This window comes from Oratosquilla oratoria, chromosome 18 (assembly GCF_046742065.1).
Source record: "Oratosquilla oratoria isolate Oo_2021 chromosome 18, ASM4674206v1, whole genome shotgun sequence".
Classification (NCBI taxonomy): Eukaryota; Metazoa; Arthropoda; class Malacostraca; order Stomatopoda; family Squillidae; genus Oratosquilla; species Oratosquilla oratoria.
Genome location: NC_134794.1, coordinates 17997974 through 18022432, shown reverse-complemented (window position 1 = coordinate 18022432; position 24459 = coordinate 17997974).

Sequence of the window (24459 nt, the reverse complement as noted above, 5' to 3'; positions counted from 1 at the left end):
TAGATTTAATATATCTAGACTTTGCAAAAGCTTTTGATACCGTCCCACACGAAAGACTACTTACTAAATTAGCTTTGCATGGAATAAGTGGTAGCCTATTAGGTTGGACTAGTAATTGGTTGAAAGGTCGAAAACAGAGAGTTGTTTTAAATGGAAAAACTTCTGGATGGAAAAATGTTGCAAGTGGAGTTCCTCAGGGTTCCGTTCTTGGGCCACTTCTATTCATAGTATATATAAATGATATAGACAATGGACTAAAATCTACTGTTTCCAAATTTGCTGATGATACAAAACTGTGCGGAGTGGCAAATGATCACTCAAACCAATTAGATATTCAAGAAGATTTAGATCAATTACAGCAATGGTCTGAAAAGTGGCTAATGAAATTTAACACAAGTAAATGCAAGGTAATGCACATAGGTAAAAATAACAGTAAGTACGATTACAAGTTATTTGGAAATTCGTTAACAAAAGTGGATAGTGAAAAAGATCTCGGCGTAATTATCAGTAACGACCTCAAATCATCCAAGCAGTGTATTTCAGCCTCTGAGAAAGCAAATAAGATTCTGGGATTGATTGCGCGATCTTTTGATTTCAAAAGTCCATCACTCATTAACAAGCTATATAAATCGTTAGTTCGTCCACATTTGGAATATGCTGTTTCCGTATGGTCACCGAATCTCATTAAAGACATTGACAGACTGGAAAAGGTACAACGGCGAGCCACAAAACTGATTCCAAATATCAAAAATAAATCATACGAAAATCGACTTAAGCACATAAATCTGTTTTCCCTAAAAAAGCGTAGACTCAGAGGTGACTTGATACAGGTCTTTAAGATTTTAAAGGGAATTGACAACATCAAAAGTGACAAAATTTTCACATTGAATGAGAATCAGACAAGAAACAATGGTCTCAAACTGTCCGGAAATAGATTCAATTTGGAAGTAGGTAGAAACAACTTTGCCAACCGTGTAGTTAATGAATGGAATAAACTTCCTGCACAGGTAGTGCAATGTAGTTCAGTTCGAAGCTTTAAGAATCATTTAGATAAATACCTAAGTAAGATGCTGTAATTATTATAATTTATGTTATATTATTTGTTTTTGTTTTGTTATAATTTGTCTGTCTGATTTTCATTTATTATTAGTTATATGTCAATTTATTATCATTTACTATTTACCTGTTTGTTTGTTATTCAACTATACCAATGCATTTATTTATGTATTTTAATTGTTATTTACATTGTTATAGTTTTAATTTATTATTAATATGATTTTTTTTTTTTTTTTTTTTTTTTTTTGCATCCGACCTAGATATGGATCAAAAGGTCTCCTGTCGGCATGCTTTGCCTTTGTAATCCTTTGTAATATATGGAAAGGGGAAGTGCTCGTGGATACCCGAAATTATTGATGTATGAAATTGAAGCAAAATGGTAGAAAAAGTTGAGGGGACAAAGAAACCCCAAAATGGTCGTTCGTTGCGTTCGAATGTAAACGGATAACAAGAGTTGGTTACCAGTCAGTGCAAGAGCGAAAAAAAAAAAATCTAAATCTAAATTTCAGATCACCGAAAGGCACCAAAATGTTCCTATTTGACAATGGCGATGAAAGTAGTTTTCTGGATTCATTGGGTACGAAAGAAGACTTTAGTAGAATTAGAGACATAGAGAGGGACATGAGAAATATGAACGATTCATGGAAGCAAGAAACAATCGACCTATGGAAGACAAATAAAGACTTAAACACGGAAATGACTGAATTAAAAAAAGTAAACACTGAAATGAAAGAAGAGATATGTACACTAAAAAAACTGCCCGAGTTGAAAGGTGAAAACGAGAAGTTAAATAATAATGAAAATACAATTAACGAGACCATAAGTTAAGAGATACATGAACGAATTAAAGCAATGACCGTGGGAGCGGGAAAAAGCATAGTAGAAAATTAATTTCAGCAACTCAGGAATGATAGGAAAAAAGACAAAGATAAGGTAATTTTCAAAGAAATAGTTCATCAACAGATGCATGAGAAGGCCGAAGATGCAGTTATTAAGGTAAATAATGGATTTACCTCAGTGTTAAACAAACTTAACGATTACCTGTCAGAAGCAAAACCAAACGTAATGGGAATTGTGTAGACAAAATTAAGGGGTCCACTAGTACCAGTGTTGGACATGGATTATATAACCATTGGCTTAGAAATAGGGAGGAGAAACATGGTGCATGAGTCATATTCCTGGTTAAGAAAAACTTAAATGTGACAAATTACATATGAGAGAACAGGGTGGAAATGATCACAAAAAGAGTTGAAGAGAATGATATAAAAAGCAGAAAGTTTGCTGTTATTTATGTGTCCCCCAAAAACGGGGTCTTTGAGAGAAGAAGACTACTTCAAAATGTTAGATGATATGAAATCTTCATTAAATGAGATGCTGAAGGATGGAAGTAACGCAGTACTCATGGGTGATTTTAATTGCAAAGAAATATGTTGGGAAGAGATGACAGTGAAAGGTGGAGAGGATCAATGGGGAAATGTATTACTCGACATGACTATAGAACATACAATGACACAATGGGTAAAGGAAAACACTAGATTTAGAAATAATGAAGAACCATCGAGACTAGATTTATTATTTACGTCAGAACCTGAAATAGTAGACAAAATTGAATACGATACATCAATTACGAGGAGTGACCACATACTACCCGAATTTGAACCAAAGGAGAAAATATATATAAAGAGAAATGAGAAACACAGAAATGGAAGATTGATGTTTAGTACAACGGACTTTGAGAAACTTAAGAATGTTTTTCTTAAAGCAAACTGGGGAAAAAATCTACAAGGAAGAAACACAAATGGAAGAGAAATGGACGTTTCTTATGAAAATCTTCAAAGAAGGATTGGATAGATATGTCCCAAAGGAAAAACAGGAAAAGGTGTATATTAAGTGCAGCGAAGCGAAAGACAGAAGAAATAAAGATTAGAAAAGATAAAGAAAAGAGAAAAACCTAGAAAGTGGCAAATAGATATTAATCAAAGGAACGAATACGTAAAAAATATGTAGGGAAGAAAAAAAATGAGAGACATAATAGAACAATGTAAGAATCAGACAAAAATATTTTATAGATATGTAAATGGTAAACTAAATCAGGAAATAGTGAAACTATACCCAAGGAATACGGAATACACAGAAGATACAGAAATGGCTGAAGTCATGAGCAAACACTTCGAGTCGGTTTTCACTGAGAAAAAATGCAACATCGGGATGAAGGGAGAGAAGTGACCCCCCCCCCCATGAGAGAAATAAGAGTAACACAGAAAGAAATAACGAACCTTGATGTCAGGAAATCGCACGGCCCAGATGGAATAGCAAATTGGATATTAAAAGAATGTAAAGAACTAACAGACAAAATATATAACATAATAAATTGCTCACTCAAAGAAGGAAAAATACCAGAAGACTGGAAAAATGCTGACATCGTACCAATTTAAAAAGAAAGAAATAAGGAAGGCACAACAAATTACAAACCAGTTTTCCTTACAAGGACGGTAGCTAAATTTTATGAAAAAGTTATAGAAAATAGATGGATTAAAACTCTGGAGGAGAAAATTTTCCTAAATCCAAGACAATTCGGATTTAGACAGAGAAGATCATGTACCACAAATCTGATCTGTTTTTACTCAAGACTACTAGGCATAACACAAGAAAGGGATGGATGGGTTGATTGTGCATTCCTAGATCTACAAAAAGTTTTTGAATAAAGTCCCTCACAATAAACTATTAAGAAAACTGGAAACCATAGGAGGGATACAAGGTAAACTACTGAAATGGGTGGACTTTCTGCATGGAAAAAAAAATCAGGGTAGTGCTCAGAGATAAGAGTTCTAACGGGGAAGAGGTAGTGGAGTTCCACAAGGATCAGTATTGGCTCCAATAATGTTTGCTATGTAAATTACATGAACGAGGGTGTGAAATGTTACATGAGCTTCTTTGCACATGACGCAAAAGTGTTAAAGAAAAAGAGTACTGAAACGGACTGTGACTCACTACAGAGAGATCAGAACAGGGTCTGGGAATGGAGTCAGAAGTGGTAAGTGGATTTTAACATCAAGAAATGTACCATAATGGAATTTGGAAAAAAAAAGGATATCAGGACAATATATAATTGGTGAAAAGGAAGTAGCGAAAGTGGGATCTGAAAAAGATCTGGGGGTGATCATTAAAAAAGATATGTCCCATGACAAACATATAAATAAAATTGTCGGCGAAACCTACAGCTTGCTAAGATAAATAAAAATGACTTTTACTTACTTGGATGAAGAAATGGTAAAGAAAATACTCACTGATAAAGCCTAAATTGGAGTACGCAGGGACACTAATGTCACCCAGTACCAAAAAGAATATAAGGAAAATTAAGAGAATCCAGAGAGCAACCAGGAAGATGGCCCAACTCTATCAAAAATGTCATATGAAGAAAGATTGTCAAAACTAGAACTAGCGACTCTGGAACAAAGAAGAGAAAGAGGTGACTTGTTGACCATCTACAGAATTATGAGAGGTGTCGAAGTCCTTGATAGAGATGACTTACTAAATTGGGATAAGAGAAACACAAGAGGACATGGAAAGAAACTCAAAAAGGACAGTTATAGAAGAGACATGAAAAAAAAGCTTTCCCCACAGAGTGGTGGATGTATGGAACATACTAGACGAAACAATAGTGTGGGCAAAAACAATACAAGAACTTAAGAGCAAATCAAATATAGCGAGATACAGCGACGGGACCCCACGAGCGTAGCTCCCCTTCCCGTAAAATATAACTAGGTAAACACACACACACACACACACACACACACACACACACACACACACACACACACACACACACACACACACACACACACACACACACACACGGGGCTGAAATAATATCAGTATCGCAGCGCTGAGGGGTGTTACTCCAACTCTCGTGGGCGGGGAGTTGGGGGTGTGTGTGTGTGCAAGGTCATAGCATTACCCATAGATCGGACCTACGAGCTCTGAGCTCTCTTCCAGGAGGGAAATAGCTGTCGATCACGAGTCCAACACGTGATCCAAAGACCAAGTGAATACACACACACTTCATAAGTTCATTTACCTAACTTCTATGAGAAGGATGACGTCAACTTCCTTATAGAAATCAATAACGTCATGGAAGCACAATAAGATTTAAACTTCCTGTGGATATCCAGGGCCAGGCAAAGAAACCAAAGCACAGAGTACACATTTGTTCAAAATGTCCTCCGAGTCGACATGACGTCATGCAGTTCTAGCACGTTTAATTATTTCGGACCCTAACAAGATAGTGTGACGTCACTCCTCTTTCCAGCCCTGGAACAGACTTTGTCTTTCCTGATTCTAGGCTTTGAGATCTACATTATATTTTATCAAAGTAAATGAAGGATTACATGTAAACTTTTGAGTCCCCAGATCGAAACGTTAGAGTACCTAATTCGACTGGAAACGTTTAGTCGCCAGGCGATACCATTCGTCTGGAAAGGAGAACTCGAGAAAGACAGGAGTTTTAAAACCCTCTCGATCAAGCCTCTGATCGGACAATTTTATTCATTTGAGGGTCATCCATGGAGGTGAGAGGCTCAAGTGATTTATCACGGTCACGAGTGACTGCCATTTGCCCTTCCTCACTGACCGCATTATGGAGGTGTTGTAACGATTTTTTTTTTCGAAAGGATTATGAAACTCATGGTGGAAAGGAGGGGCTTACGCCAGGAGGCACTCAACTGCGGCCGAAGACGTCACATAAGCGCTTGAACTGTCGGAGTAGGTGATAGTACCTGCCGGGAATCGGAGAGGAGTGCGGGATTCGAACCCACAACTAAGTGAATGCGAGACCAGCACGCTTTCGATGACGTCACCAGTGCACGTGGAAGTCTTCCCGCTATGCGAAAGCGGCCACAGACGATGGGCTACAATGGGAAACATGTCACGAGGCGACGCTTCGGTCTGTCACGGCAGCAAACGTAACAAAATGAATAAATAAATTAAATAAATCAAAACATGAATAAGCAAACAAATATACAAAAAAAAAGGTAAATCAGATGAATAAATAAACGAATAAATGTATATATAAAGTAATTAATAAATACAGAAAAGAACAGATACATGGACAAATAAAGTTAAATAAATAAATCAATCAACAAATAAAAATGAACTAGTAAATATACATATTATATATATATATATATATATATATATATATATATACACATATATATATATATATAGATATATATATATATATATATATATATATAAATATATATGTATACATATATACATATATACAAATATATATATATGTATACATATATATATATATATGTATACATATATATATATATATATATATATATATTCATATACTTATATGTTTATTCAATTATATATATATATATATATATATATGTATACATATATATATATATATATATATATATTCATATACTTATATGTTTATTCAATTATATATATATATATATATATATATATATATATATATATATATATATATTATATATATATATATATGTATAATTGAATAAACATATGAATAAATAGATCAATAGTTAAATTAAAGTAAATGTGTAAATGGATGTTGGTGCAATGAACAAGGACGACCTCAGTCAATCTAGGATCTCCGACTCTGAGTGCGACCAACAAGTTATCCTCAAAGACCCAAGACCCTTCGCAGAAAGCCTCAAGAACTTCGCCATGATCTGCTTCGGAGGTTCTTGCTTTAGCGGGGTTTTCTGCTGGTGGAGAAGGAGGAAGGACGACAATTCTCAACTGAAGGAAAAAGCTCCTGACAACGAGAGGGACAAGACCTACGAAGTCTTCGAAGTCTCCCCAGAAATCTACGAGCTTCGCAGGATGAAGACGGCCCGGGCAATCAAGAGACGAGACCTGAGAGTCTTCGTTCTCAACAAAGTCCTCATCAAGGAGGCAACAAAATAAAAATAAGAGGCCCGGAATCATGGCTGTTATCACGGTGGCGACAAAGAACAAAAGAGAAGCCCGTGTTAACGAAGAATAAAAGAAAGAAAGGGAAATCATTCATAACCAGATGCTGCACGTCGCCAGAGGAAACGTGAAAAAGAACATCTTCTGCCAATGGTTCACTAAATCATTTTATATTCCTCGCCTGGGAAATAGTTCCCCAAACTAATTCACTGCCCATCCGGCACACTGAAGACACAGAATGATGCACTCAATTGCTTTCTTTACATCCAGCGAAGAGAACGTCGTCATGGACATCATTCAGCTGAAGGAAGAGGTTCCTGACAACGCGAGGGACAGGACCTACGAAGTCTTCCAAGTCGTCCGAGAAGTCCAGGAGCTCCGCAGGATGAAGACCCTGACGATGAAGAGACGAGACTTGAATCTTCCCTCTCAACAAAGTCCTCATCAAGGAGGCAAAGAAATACAAATAAGAAGCCCGGAAACAAGGCTCTTTTCACTGTGGCGACAAAGAACAAACGAGAAGCCCGGGTTAAAAAGAAATAATAATAATAATAATAAAGAAATAAGACGAAAGGGAAATAATTCAGAACCGGTTGTTGCACGTCCCCGGAGGAAAGGGGGGAAAAGAAAATCTTCGGCCAAATGGTTCCCCGCGCCATTTCATATTCTTCGCTTGGGAAATAAATCCCCAAAACTACCTCACTACCCACCCTGCACACTGAAGACATATAATCACGTACTCTACTGCTTTCTCTACATCTTCGGTCAAATTGCTCGGCACCCGTTTCTGCCCAAATCCCATAACACCAAACTACAAAGTTGATTTCGATTCGTGATTTCTTATTTCCAGGCTGTCGACAGGCATTGGTTAGGGAAAATAGACTAGAAAGTATCTAACGCAGTCAAAAGTCCTGCAGATACAGTTTCTACTGCATACTCAACCCCTTGCCTTCCTTTGGGGTTTGAGAGTTCCCTCAACCAAATAAAATCACCTGGCGCCAGACAGAATAAAACATAAAAGTCAATCGTCGTCCACCATGTCGGCCAAGAACTTATTTGAGACAGGATTAACTGAGCTCCTTAAATATAAAATTTAAGCTTCAATCCCCAAGGGTTATAGCTATGAATCACAGTGCCAGCACGTGATCCAATACCGTAGTGATTCGTACACGCAGCAACAGTACCTCTACAGATAAATGAGGCTATTTCCCTTGATGTGGTCACGACCCCAACAATTATTCGAGCCAGTCCTGTTGTTTTGACGACATTCAAACTAGAAAGAGAGAGAGAGAGAAAGAGAGAGAGAGAGAGAGAGTAACATATTTGAATTAGTCATACTGACAAAATACTTCTCATTACCCCGAAAGCCGTCCTTCTGCTGAATAAAGTCGCCCGACACCACTACAGCCAGAATGACATGTCAACGGTGCCGTAAGACCCGCTGGTTGAGAGACCGTGGCATTCGAGCAGCAGGGCTCACGATGTCACTGATCCTTCGGTGTTGTACTTTGTGGAGAGGAATATAGTTGATAAAATCATCTCGACAGAAAAACGGAGGACACATTCTTAGATAACAAAGAGTTGACAACGCTTACTTATCTCGACAATAAACAACACAATCTTCCAGATTCAGCAAATTGAAGACTCGTGTGTCACTCAAATAATCTCGTTTATTCCCTCATGCAGGGAACTGTAGTAGTAGTAGTAGTAGTAGTAGTAGTAGTAGTAGTAGTAGTAGTAGTAGTAGTAGTAGTAGTGAAAAGCATCCAGATGCAAGACGAGCACGTCCGGAAACTAAATTCTGTGGTGACTACCTTCCACCCTACGAAGCGATTTTTGAGCGCATCACCAGAGCAAGCATCTGGAGCCATGCTCTGCACATCCAGGGAGTAGCAGGACTTAGGGCCATCGGGCTTAGATGTGTGTGGATGGAAATCTCTCCTCGGCACCAGCCGATCTGGAACGACAGCAGGGGGCTGCAGGATGCCGTCGCTGATCTGCACCTTGAGACATACACAGCGCGCTGACTTATCCCACTGGACGAGAATCCTGGTTGTCGTCCAGTCGGTGCAGGCGAGGTGCTCAGAAGAATAGTAGGGAAAGAGGTCATGGAGGTCGCGGAGGACGAGGTGCAATCTTCAGAATGCGAGGCGGCGATCCATGCCATGGGGAGCATATTTGATGCATCCAACGCCTTGAACAATATAAACAGAGGTCACCGTACACAACGTCGAAACCAAATGCCTAGTCTTGAAAGAGACGAGACTTGAGGCCATCCAATACAATCGGAAGGTACCACTCAAGTGTCATGGCTATGTACTCTCTTGGACTTATATTCTTACATCAGAGGGTACAATATGAAACCACCAGGGTTAAACAGGTAGCATATTATGCTACCTTATGGCTCTGTATTACTAATAGATGCAAGAGCAAGACCAGTTTATCATTTGGAGAACTTGCCACAATATTTTTTAGATGTTTGTTGTTACAGGCGTTTGTTGTTACCAAGGGCAGCAGTCGGATTGAATTTGTTGTTGATGCATACCCAGAAGTCACCATCTAAAATGTTGGGCGGGATAGAAGAGCCTCAGAAGGGGTTCAGATATATCAAGTCACAAGACCTGATCAAAAGGTGCCCAGACAATTTGATTTATTTTTTGTCAAGTGGAAAGAACAAGGAGATGCTGATTGAGTTTCTGTACACAATTCTGGACAAACTGATTCATTCCACTTTGATGGTCTCACCTTATTTGTCGCTGATGGTAATAAATGTCATAGACTGGATAAAGTGAAATTACCGACTTTTCGAACAAAGAGAAAGAGGCGACCTGTTGTCTATTTACAGAATCATGAAAGGCACAGAGGTGCTTCATAGAGAGGACTTACTAAATTGGGATAAGCGAAATACAAGGGGACGTAAGAAACTCAAAAAGGATAATAATAGAAGAGACCTGAAAAAAAGTTTTCCACACAAAGTGGTGGATATCTGGAAGAAACAGAATAAAACAATAGTGTGTTCAAAATCTATAAACAATTTTAGAGCAAACTAGACATTGCGAGATACAAAGACGGGACACAACGAGCATAGCTCCACTACCCGTAAGATTCATCTAGGTAAATGCAACTAGGTAAATACACACACACACCTTGAGGGCACTGGCGTCCTTCGACGGACTACGTCGTTGGTTCCCGAAGTGTCCTTTTATCTGAGAAGGGTGAAGTGGTTTTCCATGGGTACTTGTAATTCAGACGTTTTATTCTGTCTGGTCCCAACTCTGTTCCTTTGTTCCTCTGATTCTTTATAATCTTCTGTTTCTTCTCCTACCTGAATTATCTTTCTTGTTCTGCTTCACTACACGCACACACACACACACACACACACACACACACACACACACACACACACACACACACACACACACACACACACACACACACACACACACACACACACACACACACACATCCCAAGTTCATTTACGTAACTTCTATGTGAAGGGTGACGTCAATTTCCTTGTTGAAATCAATAACGTCACGGAAGCACAATAAGATATAAATTTCCTTTGGCTATCCAGGGCCAGACAAAGGACTTATGCACAGTGTAAACATATCTTTAAAATGACCTCCGAGTTGACATGATGTCATATAGCCCTCGGTCGTTTAGTGTCACGTCACTACTCTCCTACAAAGGGACAGACTTTATCTTTTTACATTCTAGCCTTTGAGATCTACATAATATTTCATCAAAGTAAATTGAGGATTACATGTAAACCTTTCAGTACTAAGCTCGAAACGTTTGAGTGACTAACTCGATTGGAAACGACAAGTCGCCAGGCGATATCATTCGTCTGGAAAGGAGAACCCGAGGAAAACAGGAGTTTTAGAACCCTCTCGATTAAGCCTTCGATCGAACAATTTTATTCATTTGAGGGTCATCCATGGAGGTTAGAGGCTCAAGTAATTTTCCACGGTTTCAACACCTTCCTCACTGAACATATTCTGGAGGTACTGTGGCGATTTTTTTTAAAAGGATTATGGAAGTCATGGTAGTGGTGGTGGTGAGGAGCTTACGCCAGGAGGCACTCAACTGCGGCCGAGGCCGTCACCTAGAAGAGGAGTGCGGGATTCGAACCCCCAGCTCAGCGAATGCGTGACAAGCACGCTTTCGATGACGCCACCAGCGCACGTTTGAAGTCTTTCCAATGTGCGAAAGTGGTCACAGGCGATGGTCTGCAATGGGAAACGAGTCACGAGGCGACGCTTCGGTCTGTCACGGCAGCTAACGTAACAAAATGAATAAAGTAATTAATACACGAATAAACAAATAAATGAATAAAAGTAAATGAAATGAAAAAAATAAACGAACAAGTACAGAGATAAGTATATGAATGGATAGGTAAACAAAGGAACAGAAATAAAGAAATAGATAATAAGATAAATAAACAAATAAAGATAAATTAATAAATACATATATAATTGAATAAACAAACATATTCATAAGTAGATAAACAAATAAAAGTGAATTAATGAATGATGTTGGTGCTATGAACATGGATAACCTCAGCCAATCTAGGATCTCCGACTCTCTGAGGCCGACCAACAGGTTATCCTCCAAGACCCAAGACCCTTCGCAGAAAGCCTCAAGAACTTCGATATGACCTCCTTCGGAGGTTCTTGCTTCAGCTGGGTTTTCTGCTGGTGGAGAAGGAGGAAGGAGGACAGTTCCAAGGAGAACGTCATCACGAACATCTCTACGCTGAAGGCAGAAGCTCCTGATACCGCGAGTGACAGACCCTACGAACTCTTTGAAGATGTCCCAGGATTCTACAAGCTTCGCAGGGTGAAGATGGCCAAGGCGATCAAGAGGCGAGACCTGAGAGTCTTCCTTCTCAACAAAGTCCTCATCAAGGAGGCAAGAACTTACAAATAAGAAGCCTGGCAACAAGGTTCTTACCAAGGTGGCGACAAAATACAATTGAAAAACCAGGGTTAAAGAGAAAGTAAAAGGAAGAAAGGGAAATGATTCATAACCGGATGCTGCACATCGCCAGAGGAAACAGGGAAAAGGAAGTCTTCCGTCAAATGGTTCACCACGCCATTTTATATTCCTCGCCTGGGAAATAAAGCCCCAAAACAATTTCACTGCCCGCCCTGCACACTGAAGACATAAATCATGTACTCTACTGCTCTCTTTACATCTTGGGTCAAATTCTTCAGCACCTGGTCTTGCCCAAAGTTCATATGACTAAACTACAAAGTATATTTCGAGTCGTGATTTCTCATTTGAAGGACGTCGACATGCACTCGGGCAAAAATAGACTGCAAAGTATCTAATGCAGTCAAAAGTCCTGCATACTCAACCCCTTGCCTTCCTTTGCGGTTTGGGAGTCCCCTCAGCTGAATAAAATCACCTGGCGGGAGCCAGAATAAAACATAAAAGACAATCATACTTGACCAAGGGCGTGAGACTCGGAAATTTGCCTTACGAAGAGAGGCTTAGGCACCTAAACTTACATTCTCTGGAAAGACGCAGAGTGCGGGGTGATCTAATAGAAGTGTTCAAGTGGATCAAAGGCTATAACAAGGGTGACGCAAACAAGGTCATCATAATAAAACAACAGGGCAGGACTCGCAGTAATAGGTATAAACTGGACAAATTTAGATTAAAAAAGGAAATAGGCAAGAATTGGTTTACTAATAGGGTGGTCGATGAATGGAATAAACTTAGTAACCATGTAGTAAGCGCTGAAACTATCAGTTGTTTTAAAAAACGATTAGACAACTTTATGGATGGGGATGACAGGTGGTGATGGATACGGAGCTGCATAGTGTAGGCCTTATGGTCTCTTGCAGTCTCCTTTATTCTTATGTTATGTTCTTATGTTCTTATGAGACCGTTATTATGTCGCAATCTCCCTTTCTGAGGTAGCGAGCCAAAGAGAGGTGCGAATTTAAATATATAGGGTTTGTGGGAGCATAAAGTACGATGTACTTTTCAACGTCTTTTATGTATTTATGATTTTGTACATGTACGTGTTTTGGAGTATGTAGGATAGCAGTTACTGACCTTTTAATAGTTCCTAGTTGCAGTGACTGCCTCCTAACCTTAAGGATACTTTGATAAGGCTATAGGCCCCGCCTTTAGGGATGAATTTATGATTCAAAGATGTTCCTTCTCTCTCTCTCTCTCTCTTTCTCTCCCTTTATAGTATGGCTGTCGTCAAAATAACAGGGTTGTCTCGAATAATCCTCGGGGTCGTGACCAGATCAAGAAAAATAGCCTCATTTATCCCTGAAGGTACTATTGCAGCGTGTGTGAATCACTACAGTATTGGATAACGTGTTGGTACTGTGATGCATAACTATAACCCTAGGGGATGAGAGCTCAAAGTTTATATTTAAAGAACTCAATTAAGGCTGTTCTTGCCTGACATGGTCGACGATCATTGAGTTTTATGTTTTATTCTGTCTGCTGCCAGGTGATTTTATTCTGCTGAGGGAACTCCCAAATCCCAAAGGAAGGCAAGGCGTTGAGTACGCAGTAGAAACTGTATCTGCAGGACTTCTGGCTACATTAGATACTTTATTGTCTATTTTTCTACAACGAGTGCCTGTCGACAGCCTGGAAATTAGAAATCACGACTCGATATATACTTTGTAGTTCAGCTTTATGGTATTTGTGCAGAGACAGGCGCTGAGGAATTTGACCGATGCAGTGGAGTACATGATTCTGTCTTCAGTGTGCAGTGGATTAGTTTTGGGGATTTGTTTGTTTCCCAGGCGAGGAATATAGAATGTCGTGGCGAACCATTTAGCAGAAGATTGTCTTTTCTTCCCCGTCTCCTCAGACGACGTGTAGCAGCAGGTTCTGATTTATTTTATCTTATTTTATTTTTTTTAACCCGGGTTTCCTATTTGTATTTTCTCTCCTCCTTGATGAGCCTTGTTGCTGGGCTTCTTATTTGTACTTCTTTGCCTCATTGATGAGGACTTTGTTGAGAGCGAAGACTCTCAGGTCTCGTCTCTTAATCGCCAGGGATATCTTCGCCCTGCAGAGATCGTGGAATCCTGGTACGACTTCGAAGACTTTGTAGGGTCTGTCCCTCGCGGTATCAGGAGCCTCTGACTTGAGCTGAGAGACATCCATATTGATGTTCTCTTCTCTGTCTTCCTTCCTCCTTCTCCACCAGCAGAAAACCCCGCTGAAGCAGGAACCTCGGAAGCAGATCATGGCGAAGTTCTTGAGGCTTTCTGCGAAGGGTCTTGGGTCCTGGAGGATAACCTGTTGGTCGGCCTCACAGAGTCGGAGATCCTAGATTGGCTGAGGTCATCCTTGTTCATAGCACCAACATTCATTTATTCACTTTTATTTGTTTATCTATTGATCTATATATTAATGTGTTTGTTTATTCAGTTATGTATGTATTTACTAGTTCTTTTTTATTTGTTTATTTATTTATTTATTTATTTAATTCTTTATTTGTTCATGTATCTGTTCATTTGTTTATTTATTAATAACTTTATTTATTTTTCTACAAACATATTCGTTTATTCTATTTATTTCATTTATCTATTTATTTGTATATTAATTTCCTTATTCGTGTATTAATTAATTTTATTTATTTATTCAATTTGTTACGTTTGCTGCCGTGACAGACCGAAGCGTCGCCTCCTGACTTGCTTTCCCGTTGTAGACCATCTTCTGTGGGCTGGTGGCGTCATCGAAAGCGTGCTGGTTTCGCATTCGCTTAGTTTTGGGTTCGAATCCTGCACTCTTCTCCTAAGTGACGGCCTCAGCCGTAGTTGAGTGCCTCCTGGCGTAGGCTCCTCACCACCACCACCATGACTTCCATAATCCTTTAAAAACACAAAAAAAAAGAATTGTCACAACACCTCCAGAAGGTGGTCAGTGAGGAGGGCAGTGCAACTGTGGAAAATCACTTGAGCCTCTAACCTTCATGAATGACCCTCAAATGAATAAAATTGTTCGACCAAAGTCTTGATCGAGGGGGTTTTAAAACTCCTGTCTTCCTCGGGTTCTCCTTTCCAGACGAATGGCATCGCCTGGCGGAAGACAGACTGAACGTTTCCAATCGAGTTAGGGACTCCAACGTTTCGAGTTAGGTACTCAGGGAATCCTTCATTTACTTTGATAGATCTCAAAGCCTACAATCTTGAAAGATGAAATGTGAACAGACTTTGTACGTGAGTTCCTTCGTCTGGTGCCTCAGTGCCTTAGTATGTTTCCGTGACGTCATTGTTTTCTATAGGAAAAATGGCGTCACCCTTCACATAAAAGTTATTTAAATGAACTTGGGTAATGTGTGTACAGTATGTACCCAATTGTAGTAGAAGGAAAAGAGCAACGCTCGTTGGGTCCCGTCTCCTATTCTCTAATTTTCTAACATGCTTAGACTCAAATTCATGTACTGTTCCAACTTAATCTATCTTTGATTTCTAATTACTATATTTAGATTTAAACCCATGTTCAAACTCGTGTGTATGTGTGTGTGTGTGTGTGTGTGTGTGTGTGTGTGTGTGTGTGTGTGTGTGTGTGTGTGTGTGTGTGTGTGTGTACGTGTGTGTGTGTGTGTGTGTGTGTGTGTGTGTGTGTGTGTGTGTTCGCAGTGCGTGCGTACGTGCTTGCAGTAAAGTAGGACAAGAAAGATAAACCAAGGAGAAGAAGAGACAGATGATTATGAAGAATCAGAGGAAGAATAAAACGCCTGAAATAAATGCACGTACCTATGGCAAACCATTTCCCCTTTTTCGGATAAGGGATGCTCTTTGCTATACCATCCCCTCCCTCAAAGAGACACTTCGAGGAAAAAAAAACAAACAAAAAAACGACAGAGTCCGTCGAAGGGCACCAGTGCCCTTAAGGTGTGTGTGTGTATTTACCTACTTGTATTTTACGGGAAGGGGAGCTGTGTGTGTGTGTGTGTGTGTGTGTGTGTGTGTGTGTGTGTGTGTGTGTGTGACTGTGTGTATGCATGTTTGTGTGTTTTTTTTTGTAAATTTACCTAGTTGTATTTACCTAGTTGTATCTTACGGGAAGGGGAGCTATGTTCGTGGTGTCCCGTCTTTGTATCTCACAGTGTCTCATTTGCTCTTAAATTCGTGTATGATTTTTGCACACACTATTGTTTTGTCCAGTCTATTCCAGATGTCTACCACTCTATGTGGAAAACAGTTTTTTTTTCAAGTCTCTTCTATAATCATCCTTTTTGAGTTTTTTTCATGTCCTCTCGTGTTACTCTTGTCCCAATTTAGTAAGTCCTCTCTATCAATGACTTCCGTGGCTTTCATGATACTGGGTGACCATAGTGTCGCAGCATACTCCAGTCTAGGTCTTATTAGTGTGACTAATATATTCTTAACTATTCCTTAGTCTAAATAGGTAAAAGCCACCTTTCTTGATCTTAGCAAGTTGTAGGATTCTCCGACAATTTTATTTGTTTATCAGCGGACAAGTCATTTAAGATAATTACTCCCAGGTCTTATTCAGATCCCACTTTCTTCACTTCTTTTGTTCCAATTGTATATTGTCCTGATATTCTTTATTTTTTTCCGAACGTGATCGCATACCGTAATGATTCAAACACGCTGCAATAGTACCTCTAGGGATAAATGAGACTATTTTTCTCGATCTGGTCACGACCCCGAGGAGTATTCGAACCAGCCATGTTCTTTTGACGACAGCCATACTATAAAGAGAGGAGAGAGAGAGAGAGAGAGAGAGAGAGAGAGAGAGAGAGAGAGAGAGAGAGAGAGAGAGAGAGAGAGAGAGAGAGAGAGAGAGAGAGAGAGAGAGAGAGAGAGAGAGAGAGAGAGAGAGAGAGAGAGAGAGAGAAGGAACACCTTTGAACTAGTTTCATTGACAGCATACTTTTCATTAACCCATGAACCGCCCTTCAGATGAATAAAATTGCCCGACACCGCTGTAGCCAGAATAAGATATGTCAACGGTGCCGCAGGACTCAAAGGTTGGGGGGATGCGAGGTCATTCAGCCCGGACGTACGTTGAGGTGATCCTTCGGTGTTGTACAAAGTGGAGAGGAAAATAATTGATGAAATCATGTCGACAAGAAAATGTAGGAAACAATCAAGGAAGGGCTCTTCGGAAATTCTTAGATAATTGTTGACGACGCTTACTTATCTCGACAATAAATAAGACAACCTTCCTGATTCAGCACATTATAGACTCGTGTGCCAATCGAGTAATCTCATTCATTCCCTCATAAAGGACACCCGAGGTGTTGTAGTAGTAATAGTAGTAGTAGTAGTAGTAGTAGTAGTAGTAATTTGCATGCGACACGATGAGGTAAGAGATCTCACTGCCCAAATGCTTCAGGAGGTGTGCAAGGATGTGACTATCGAACCAACATTACTCCCACTAGGAGGGGAGAACTTCAGATACCGCACGTCCAACACATCAGATGAAGCAAGAGTGGATGTCAGCGCAAGAGGTTTCTGGACACGGGGACAATTGGCTTTCTTTGACATGCGAATATTTGATCCGATGGCCCCCTGTTACAGCAACCTAACTATTGAGGCATCCCACTCTCGGAACGAGCATGAGAAGATCAGGATGTACGAGGAGCGCATACAGAATGTAGACCAGGGCTCATTCACTCCTATAACCTTTACGACTTCAGGTGGGATGGGTCCTAGAGCAAAGGCATTCTACGCTCGGCTGGCTGAGGTAATGGCTGAAAAGAAACAACAACCAAAAAGCAGCATTGTTTCATGGATGAGATGTAGACTATCATTCTCACTCCTAAGATCAGCCCTCTTGTGCCTGAGAGGTACCAGGTCCCCACCACCCAAATCAACACATATACAAAACCTGGATTTTGAGCAGACGGTGGTTGACAGTAGGATAAATGAACTTTTGTACTAGGCATTATTAAAAATAAATAAATAAATAAACAAATGAAAGGGTCGTCGACCACAGTCATTGGCGGGAGAGGGGCCAATGAACTGTGTCTGTGGAAGACAGACCCCGCTGCTTCCACCACACAGTTCCAATAGGATGGAGGTCGTATAAAAAAAAAAAAAAAAAAGTAGTAGTAGTAGTAGTAGTAGTAGTAGTAGTAGTAGTAGTTGTAGTAGTAGTAGTAGTAGTAGTAGTAGTAGTAGTAGTAGTTGTAGTAGTGGTGGTAGAAGTAGTAGTAGAAGAGGAGGAGGAGGAGGAGGGGGAGGAGGAAGAGGGAAAAGCATCCAGATGCAAGACGAGCACGTCCGGAAACTAAATTCTGTGGTGACTACCAAGATCTATATACACCAGGTCTAACTGTTTGAGCAGTTCTGCGCAGCTTCTGACGTCATTTGGATGGTTCCGTTTTCTCTTTGTGAAACACTGAAGAAAACTGAAACGCCAGGGAAGACTGGAACTATTATATTTCCCCCCCGTTATCTCTCTCTCTCTCTAGCTCATTGCTATTATCAGTGTGTGTGTGTGTGTGTGTGTGTGTGTGTGTGTGTGTGTGTGTGTGTGTGTGTGTGTGTGTGTGTGTATTTATATACTTGTATTTTACAGGAAGGGGACATATTGTCGTGTGTGCTTATATGTGTACACGTTCACATGTGTGTGTGTGTGTGCGTATGTATGTGTGTGTGTATTTATATACTTGTATTTTACGGGAAGGGGAGATATCGTCGTGTGTACTTATATGTGTACACGTTCACATGTGTGTGTGTATGTGTGTGCGTGTGTGTGTATTTATATACTTGTATTTTACGGGAAGGGGAGATATCGTCGTGTGTGCTTATATGTATATACGTTCACATATTGTGTGTGTGTGTGTGTGTGTTTATATACTTGTATTTTACGGGAAGGGGAGATATCGTCGTGTGTGCTTATATGTGTACACGTTCACATGTGTGTGTGTGTGATTCACCTTGGTCTTTTGGATCACGTGTTGGACTCGTGATCGACAGCTATTTCCCTCCCGGAAGAGAGCTCAGAGCTCGTATGTCCGATCTATAAACTTACACGCACACACATCCCAAACTCCCCGCCCACGAGAGTTGGAGTAATGATTTGAAGCGCAGCAATACTGAAAAAAAATTCAAGCTTTAGCAGGATTCGAACCAGTCTCTACCAACCGCTCCACCGAGTTTCTTACCCTATCAAACGTGTGTGTATATTTATATACTTGTATTTTACGGGAAGGGGAGATATCGTCGTGTGTGCTTATGCAGTATGTGTACACGTGTGTGTGTGTGTGCTTATACAGTATGTGTACACTTGTGTGTGTGTGTGTGTTTATTTGCAGGGAAACGATGAAAAAATTCATATTTGGGCGGAATACGAACTAGGTAATGCTGTTCTTGTTGTCCCAGAAATCCGAGTCCCTACCAACCGTACCACCGAGTCACTTATACTATATATATGTGCGTGTGTGTGTATTTATATACTTGTATTTTACGGGAAGGGGAGATATTGTCGTGTATGCTTATACAGTATGTGTACACGTTCACGTGTGTGTGTGTGTGTGTGTGTGTGTGTGTGTGTGTGTGTGTGTGTGTGTGTGTGTGTGTGTGTGTGTGCGTTTATATACTTGTATTTTACGGGAAGGGGAGATATCGTCGTGTGTGCTTATATGTGTACACGTTCACATTTGTGTGTGTGTATTTGCAGGGAAACAATGAAAATTAACATTTGGCTTACTTCCTCTTTGGTTTGAGCCACAATCCTTAATGCCACAATAAGCCATATTGTCAAGATCTATATATACCGGTATATACAGATCTTCATTGTCAGAATATAACTGCGTGGAGCGGTGCGAGCGGAGGCAGCAACATACCCGAACGACGCACCAGCCTCAACTGACAGCTATAGGACGCGTGAACCCCACTTTGAACAGCCAGGTGACGTTCACGGACCCGCTGCGCCAACACCCTCGAAATTCGGTCGGAAGTGGTTAGACCTGGTATGTGACTACCTTCCACACTACGAGGTGATTTTTGGCGCATCACCAGAGAAAGCATCTGGAGCCATGCTCTGCACATCCAGGGAGTAGCAGGACTTAGGGCCATCGGGCTTAGATGTGTCTGGATGGAAATCTGTCCTCGGCACCAGTCAGTTTGGGACGACGGCAGGGTGACTGCAGGATGCCGTCGCTGATCTGGCGAGGAAAATAGCTACTGAGGACTGTCAGCAACTTGAGGCATACACAGCGTGCTAATTTATCCCACTGTGCAAGAAGCCTGGCTGTCCTCCAGCCGGTATAGGAGAGGTGTAGAGAAGAATAGTAGGGAAAGCGATCATGGAGGTCGAGAAGGACGAGGTGCGGGAAGCAGCAGACAATCTTCCGGTGCGTGGGGCAACAGGCAGGAGGCGAGGCCATGAGGAGGACATACGAGTATGAGCGTTTGAGCTCTCTTCCGAATCCCGCCCAGGGCTTGAAAGAATTTCAGTATCGCTGCGCTGCGAGTCGTTACTCCAACTCTCCTGGGCGGGGAGTTGGGTGTCCGTGTGAGGTCACAGCATTACCCATAGATCGATCATATATGAGCCCTGAGCTCTCTTGCGGGAGTGAAATAGCTGTCGATCACGAGTCCAACACGCGATCCATGACCACGGTGAATCACACACACATACGACTCGACGGCACAGTTTGAGCGTTCGCGGCCGCCACCAAGGCGGTCCGAGTTCGAATCCCGCCCAGGATTTGAAATGATTTCAGTATCGCTGCGCTGCGAGTCGTCACTCCAACTCTCCTGGGCGGGGATTTGGGTGTCCGTGTGAGTGTGAGGTCACAGCATTACCCATAGATCGGTCATATATGAGCCCTGAGCTTTCTTGCGGGAGGGAAATGGCTGTCGATTACGAGACCAACACGCGATCCAAGACCACGGTGAATCACACACACATACGACTCGACGGAACAGTTGTAGCGTTCGCGGCCGCCACTAAGGCGGTCCGGGTTCGAATCCCGCCCAGGGCTGAAATAATTTCAGTATCGCTGCGCTGCGGGTCGTTACTCCAACTCTCCAGGGCGGGGAGTTGAGTGTGAGTGCGAGGTCACAGCATTACCCATAGATGGTCATATATGAGCTCTGAGCTCTCTTGCGGGAGGGAAATAGCTTTCGATCACAAGTCCAACACGTGATCCAAGACCATGGTGAATCACACACACATACGACTCGACGGAACAGTTGTAGCGTTCGCGGCCGCCACTAAGGCGGTCCGAGTTCGAATCTCGCCCAGGGCTAAAATAATTTCAGTATCGCTGCGCTGCGAGTCGTTACTCCAGCTCTCCTGGGCGGGGAGTTGAGTGTGAGTGTGAGGTCACAGCATTATCCATAGATGGTCGTATATGAGCTCTGAGCTCTCTTGCAGGAGGGAAATAGCTGTCGATCACGAGTCCAACACGTGATCCAAGACAGTGGTGAATCACATACACGCACACACTTCCTAAATTCATTGGCGTAACTTCTGTGAGAAGGATGACGTCAATTTCCTTCAATAACATCATGGAAGCACAATAAGATACAAATTTCCTTTGGCTATTCAGAGTCAGACAAAGGAACTAATGCACAAAGTACACATTTCTTCAAAATGTCCTCCGAGTCGACATGACGTCATATGGTCCTCGGACGCTTAGTTATTTCGGACCCTAACAAGATAGTGTGACGTCATTCCTCTCCCAGCCCTGGGACAGACTTTGTCTTTCTACATTCTAGGCTTTGAGATGTACACTATATTTTTCAAAGTAAATGAAGGATTACATGTAAACCTTTGAGTACCCACCTCGAGTACCTACTTCGATTGGAAACGTTTAGTCGCCAGGCGATATCATTCGTCTGGAAAGGAGAACCCGAGGGAGACAGGAGTTTGAAAACTCTCTCGATCAAGCCTTCGAACGAACAATTTTATTCATTTGAGGGTCATCCATGGAGGTAAGAGGCTCAGGTGATTTTAACACGGTCACGAGTGACTGCCATTTGCCCTTCCTCACTGACCGCATTCTAGGGGTGTTTTGACGACTTTTTCGAATGGATTATGGAAGTCATGGTGATGCTGGTGAGGAGCTTACGCCTAGAGGCACTCAACTGCGGCCGAGGACGTCACATAAGCGATTGGACTGTTGGAGTAGGTGACAGTCCCTCCAGGGAATTGGAGAGGAGTGCCGGATTCGAACCCACAGCTAAGCTAATGCGAGACCAGCACGCTTTCGATGACGCCACTATGTGAAAGTGGTCACAGACGATGGCCTACAACGACAAAGCAAGTCACAAGACGACACTTCCGTCTGTCACGGCAGCAAAGGTAACAAAATAAATAAATAAATAAAATAAATTAATACATGAATAAGCAAATAAATAGATGTACAAACAAATAAATAAACAAATAAAAGTAAAATAAATAAACGAATAAGTATATAGACAAATGAATTAATTAATAAATAAGCAAATGAATAGATAGCTAAATAAACAGTTAAATAACTAAAAAATAAATCAACAAATAAAGATGAACTAGTAAATATATGTGTAATTGAATAAAAAACACATTAATATATAGATCAATAGATAAACAAATAAAAGCGAATAATTCAATGAATGTTGGTGCTATGAACAAGTATGACCTCAGCCAATCTAGGATCCCCGATTCTGTGAGGCCGGCCAACAGGTTATCCTCCAAGACCCAAGACCCTTCGCAGAAAGCCTCAAGAACTTCGCCATGATCTGCTTCCGAGGTTCTTGCTTCAGCCGGCTTTTCTGCTGGTGGAGAAGGAGGAAGGAGGGTAGTTCCAGTAAAGAGAACGCGAGGGACAGGGCCTACGATGTCTTCGAAGTCGCCCCAGCAGTCCACGAGCTTCGCACGATGAAGATGGCCCAGGCAATGAAGAGACGAGACCTAAGAGTCTTCGTTCTCAACAAAGTCCTCATCAAGGAGGCATGAAAACACAAATAAGAATCCCGTCAACAACGCTCTTACCAAGGTGGCGACAAACAACAAACGAGAAGCCCGGGTTAACAAAGAATAAAAGGAAGAAAGGGAAATAATTCATAACCGGATGCTGCTCGTCGCCAGAGGAAGCGTGGAAAAGAAAATCTACTGCTCATGGTTCACCAAACCATTTTATATTCGTCGCCTAAGAAACAAATCCCCAAAACTAATTCACTGCCCATCCGGCCCACTGAAGACACATAATCATGTACTCAACTGCTTTCTTTACATCCAGCGAAGAGAACGTCGTCATGGACGTCTCTCAGTTGAAGGCCGAGGTTCCTGATAACGCGAGGGACAGGACCTACGAACTCTTCCACGTCGTCCGAAGAGTCCAGGAGCTCCGCAGGGTGAAGATGGCCCTGGCGGTCAAGAGAGGAGACCTGAGTCTTCGCTCTCAACAAAGTCCTCATCAAGGAGGCAAGAAAATATAAATAAGAAGCCCGGAAACAAAGCTCTTATCTAGGAGGCGAAAAGGAACAAACGAGAGGCCCGGGTTAAAAAGAAGAAGAAAAAAAAAGGACGAAAGGGAAATAATTGAGAACCAGTTGTTGCACGTCCCCAGAGGAAACGGGGAAAAAGAAAATCTTCCGCCAAATGGTTCCCCACGCCATTTCATATTTTTCGCTTGGGAAATAAATCCCCAAAACTACCTCACTACCCACCCTGCACACTGAAGACATATAATCACGTACTCTATTGCTTTCTCTACATCTTCGGTCAAATTCCTCGGCACCCGTTTCTGCCCAAAGCCCATAAAACTAAACTACAAATTCAATTTGGAGTCAAGATTTCTTGTTTCCATGTTGTCGATAGGCACTCGTTGGAAAAAATTAATTAGAAAGCATGTAATATAGTCAAAGTCATGCAGATACAATTTCTACTGTATACTCAACACCTTGCCTTCCTTTGGGGTTTCGGAGTTCCCTCAGCTGAATAAAATCACCTGGCGGCAGACGGAATAAAACATAAAAGTCAGTCATAGTCGACCATGTCGGCCAAGAACTTAATTGAGACAGGCTTAATTGAGTTCCTTAAATATAAACTATGAACTCTCATCCAGGAGGATAATAGCTATGGATCACAGTACCAGCACGTGATCCAATACCGTATATATTCACACACGCAGCAATAGTACCTCTAGGGATAAATGAGGCCATTTTTCTTTAACTGGTCACGACCCCGAGGAATATTCGAGCCAGCCCTGTCGTTTTGACGACAGCCATACGATAAGTAAACGTTGTCAATACTTTGTTATCTAAGAATTTCCCTACAGCACTTCCTTGATTGTCTCCATTTCTTTTCGAGATAAGTCCATCCATTATTTTCCTCTCCACTTTGTACAACACCGAAGGATCTCCTCAACGTACGTCCGGGCTGAATGACTTCCCACCCAGTCTCAACCGCTGCTCCTTTGAGTCCTGCGACAACTCTGACATGTTCTATTCTGGCTGCAGTGGTGTCGGGAAATTTTATTCAGC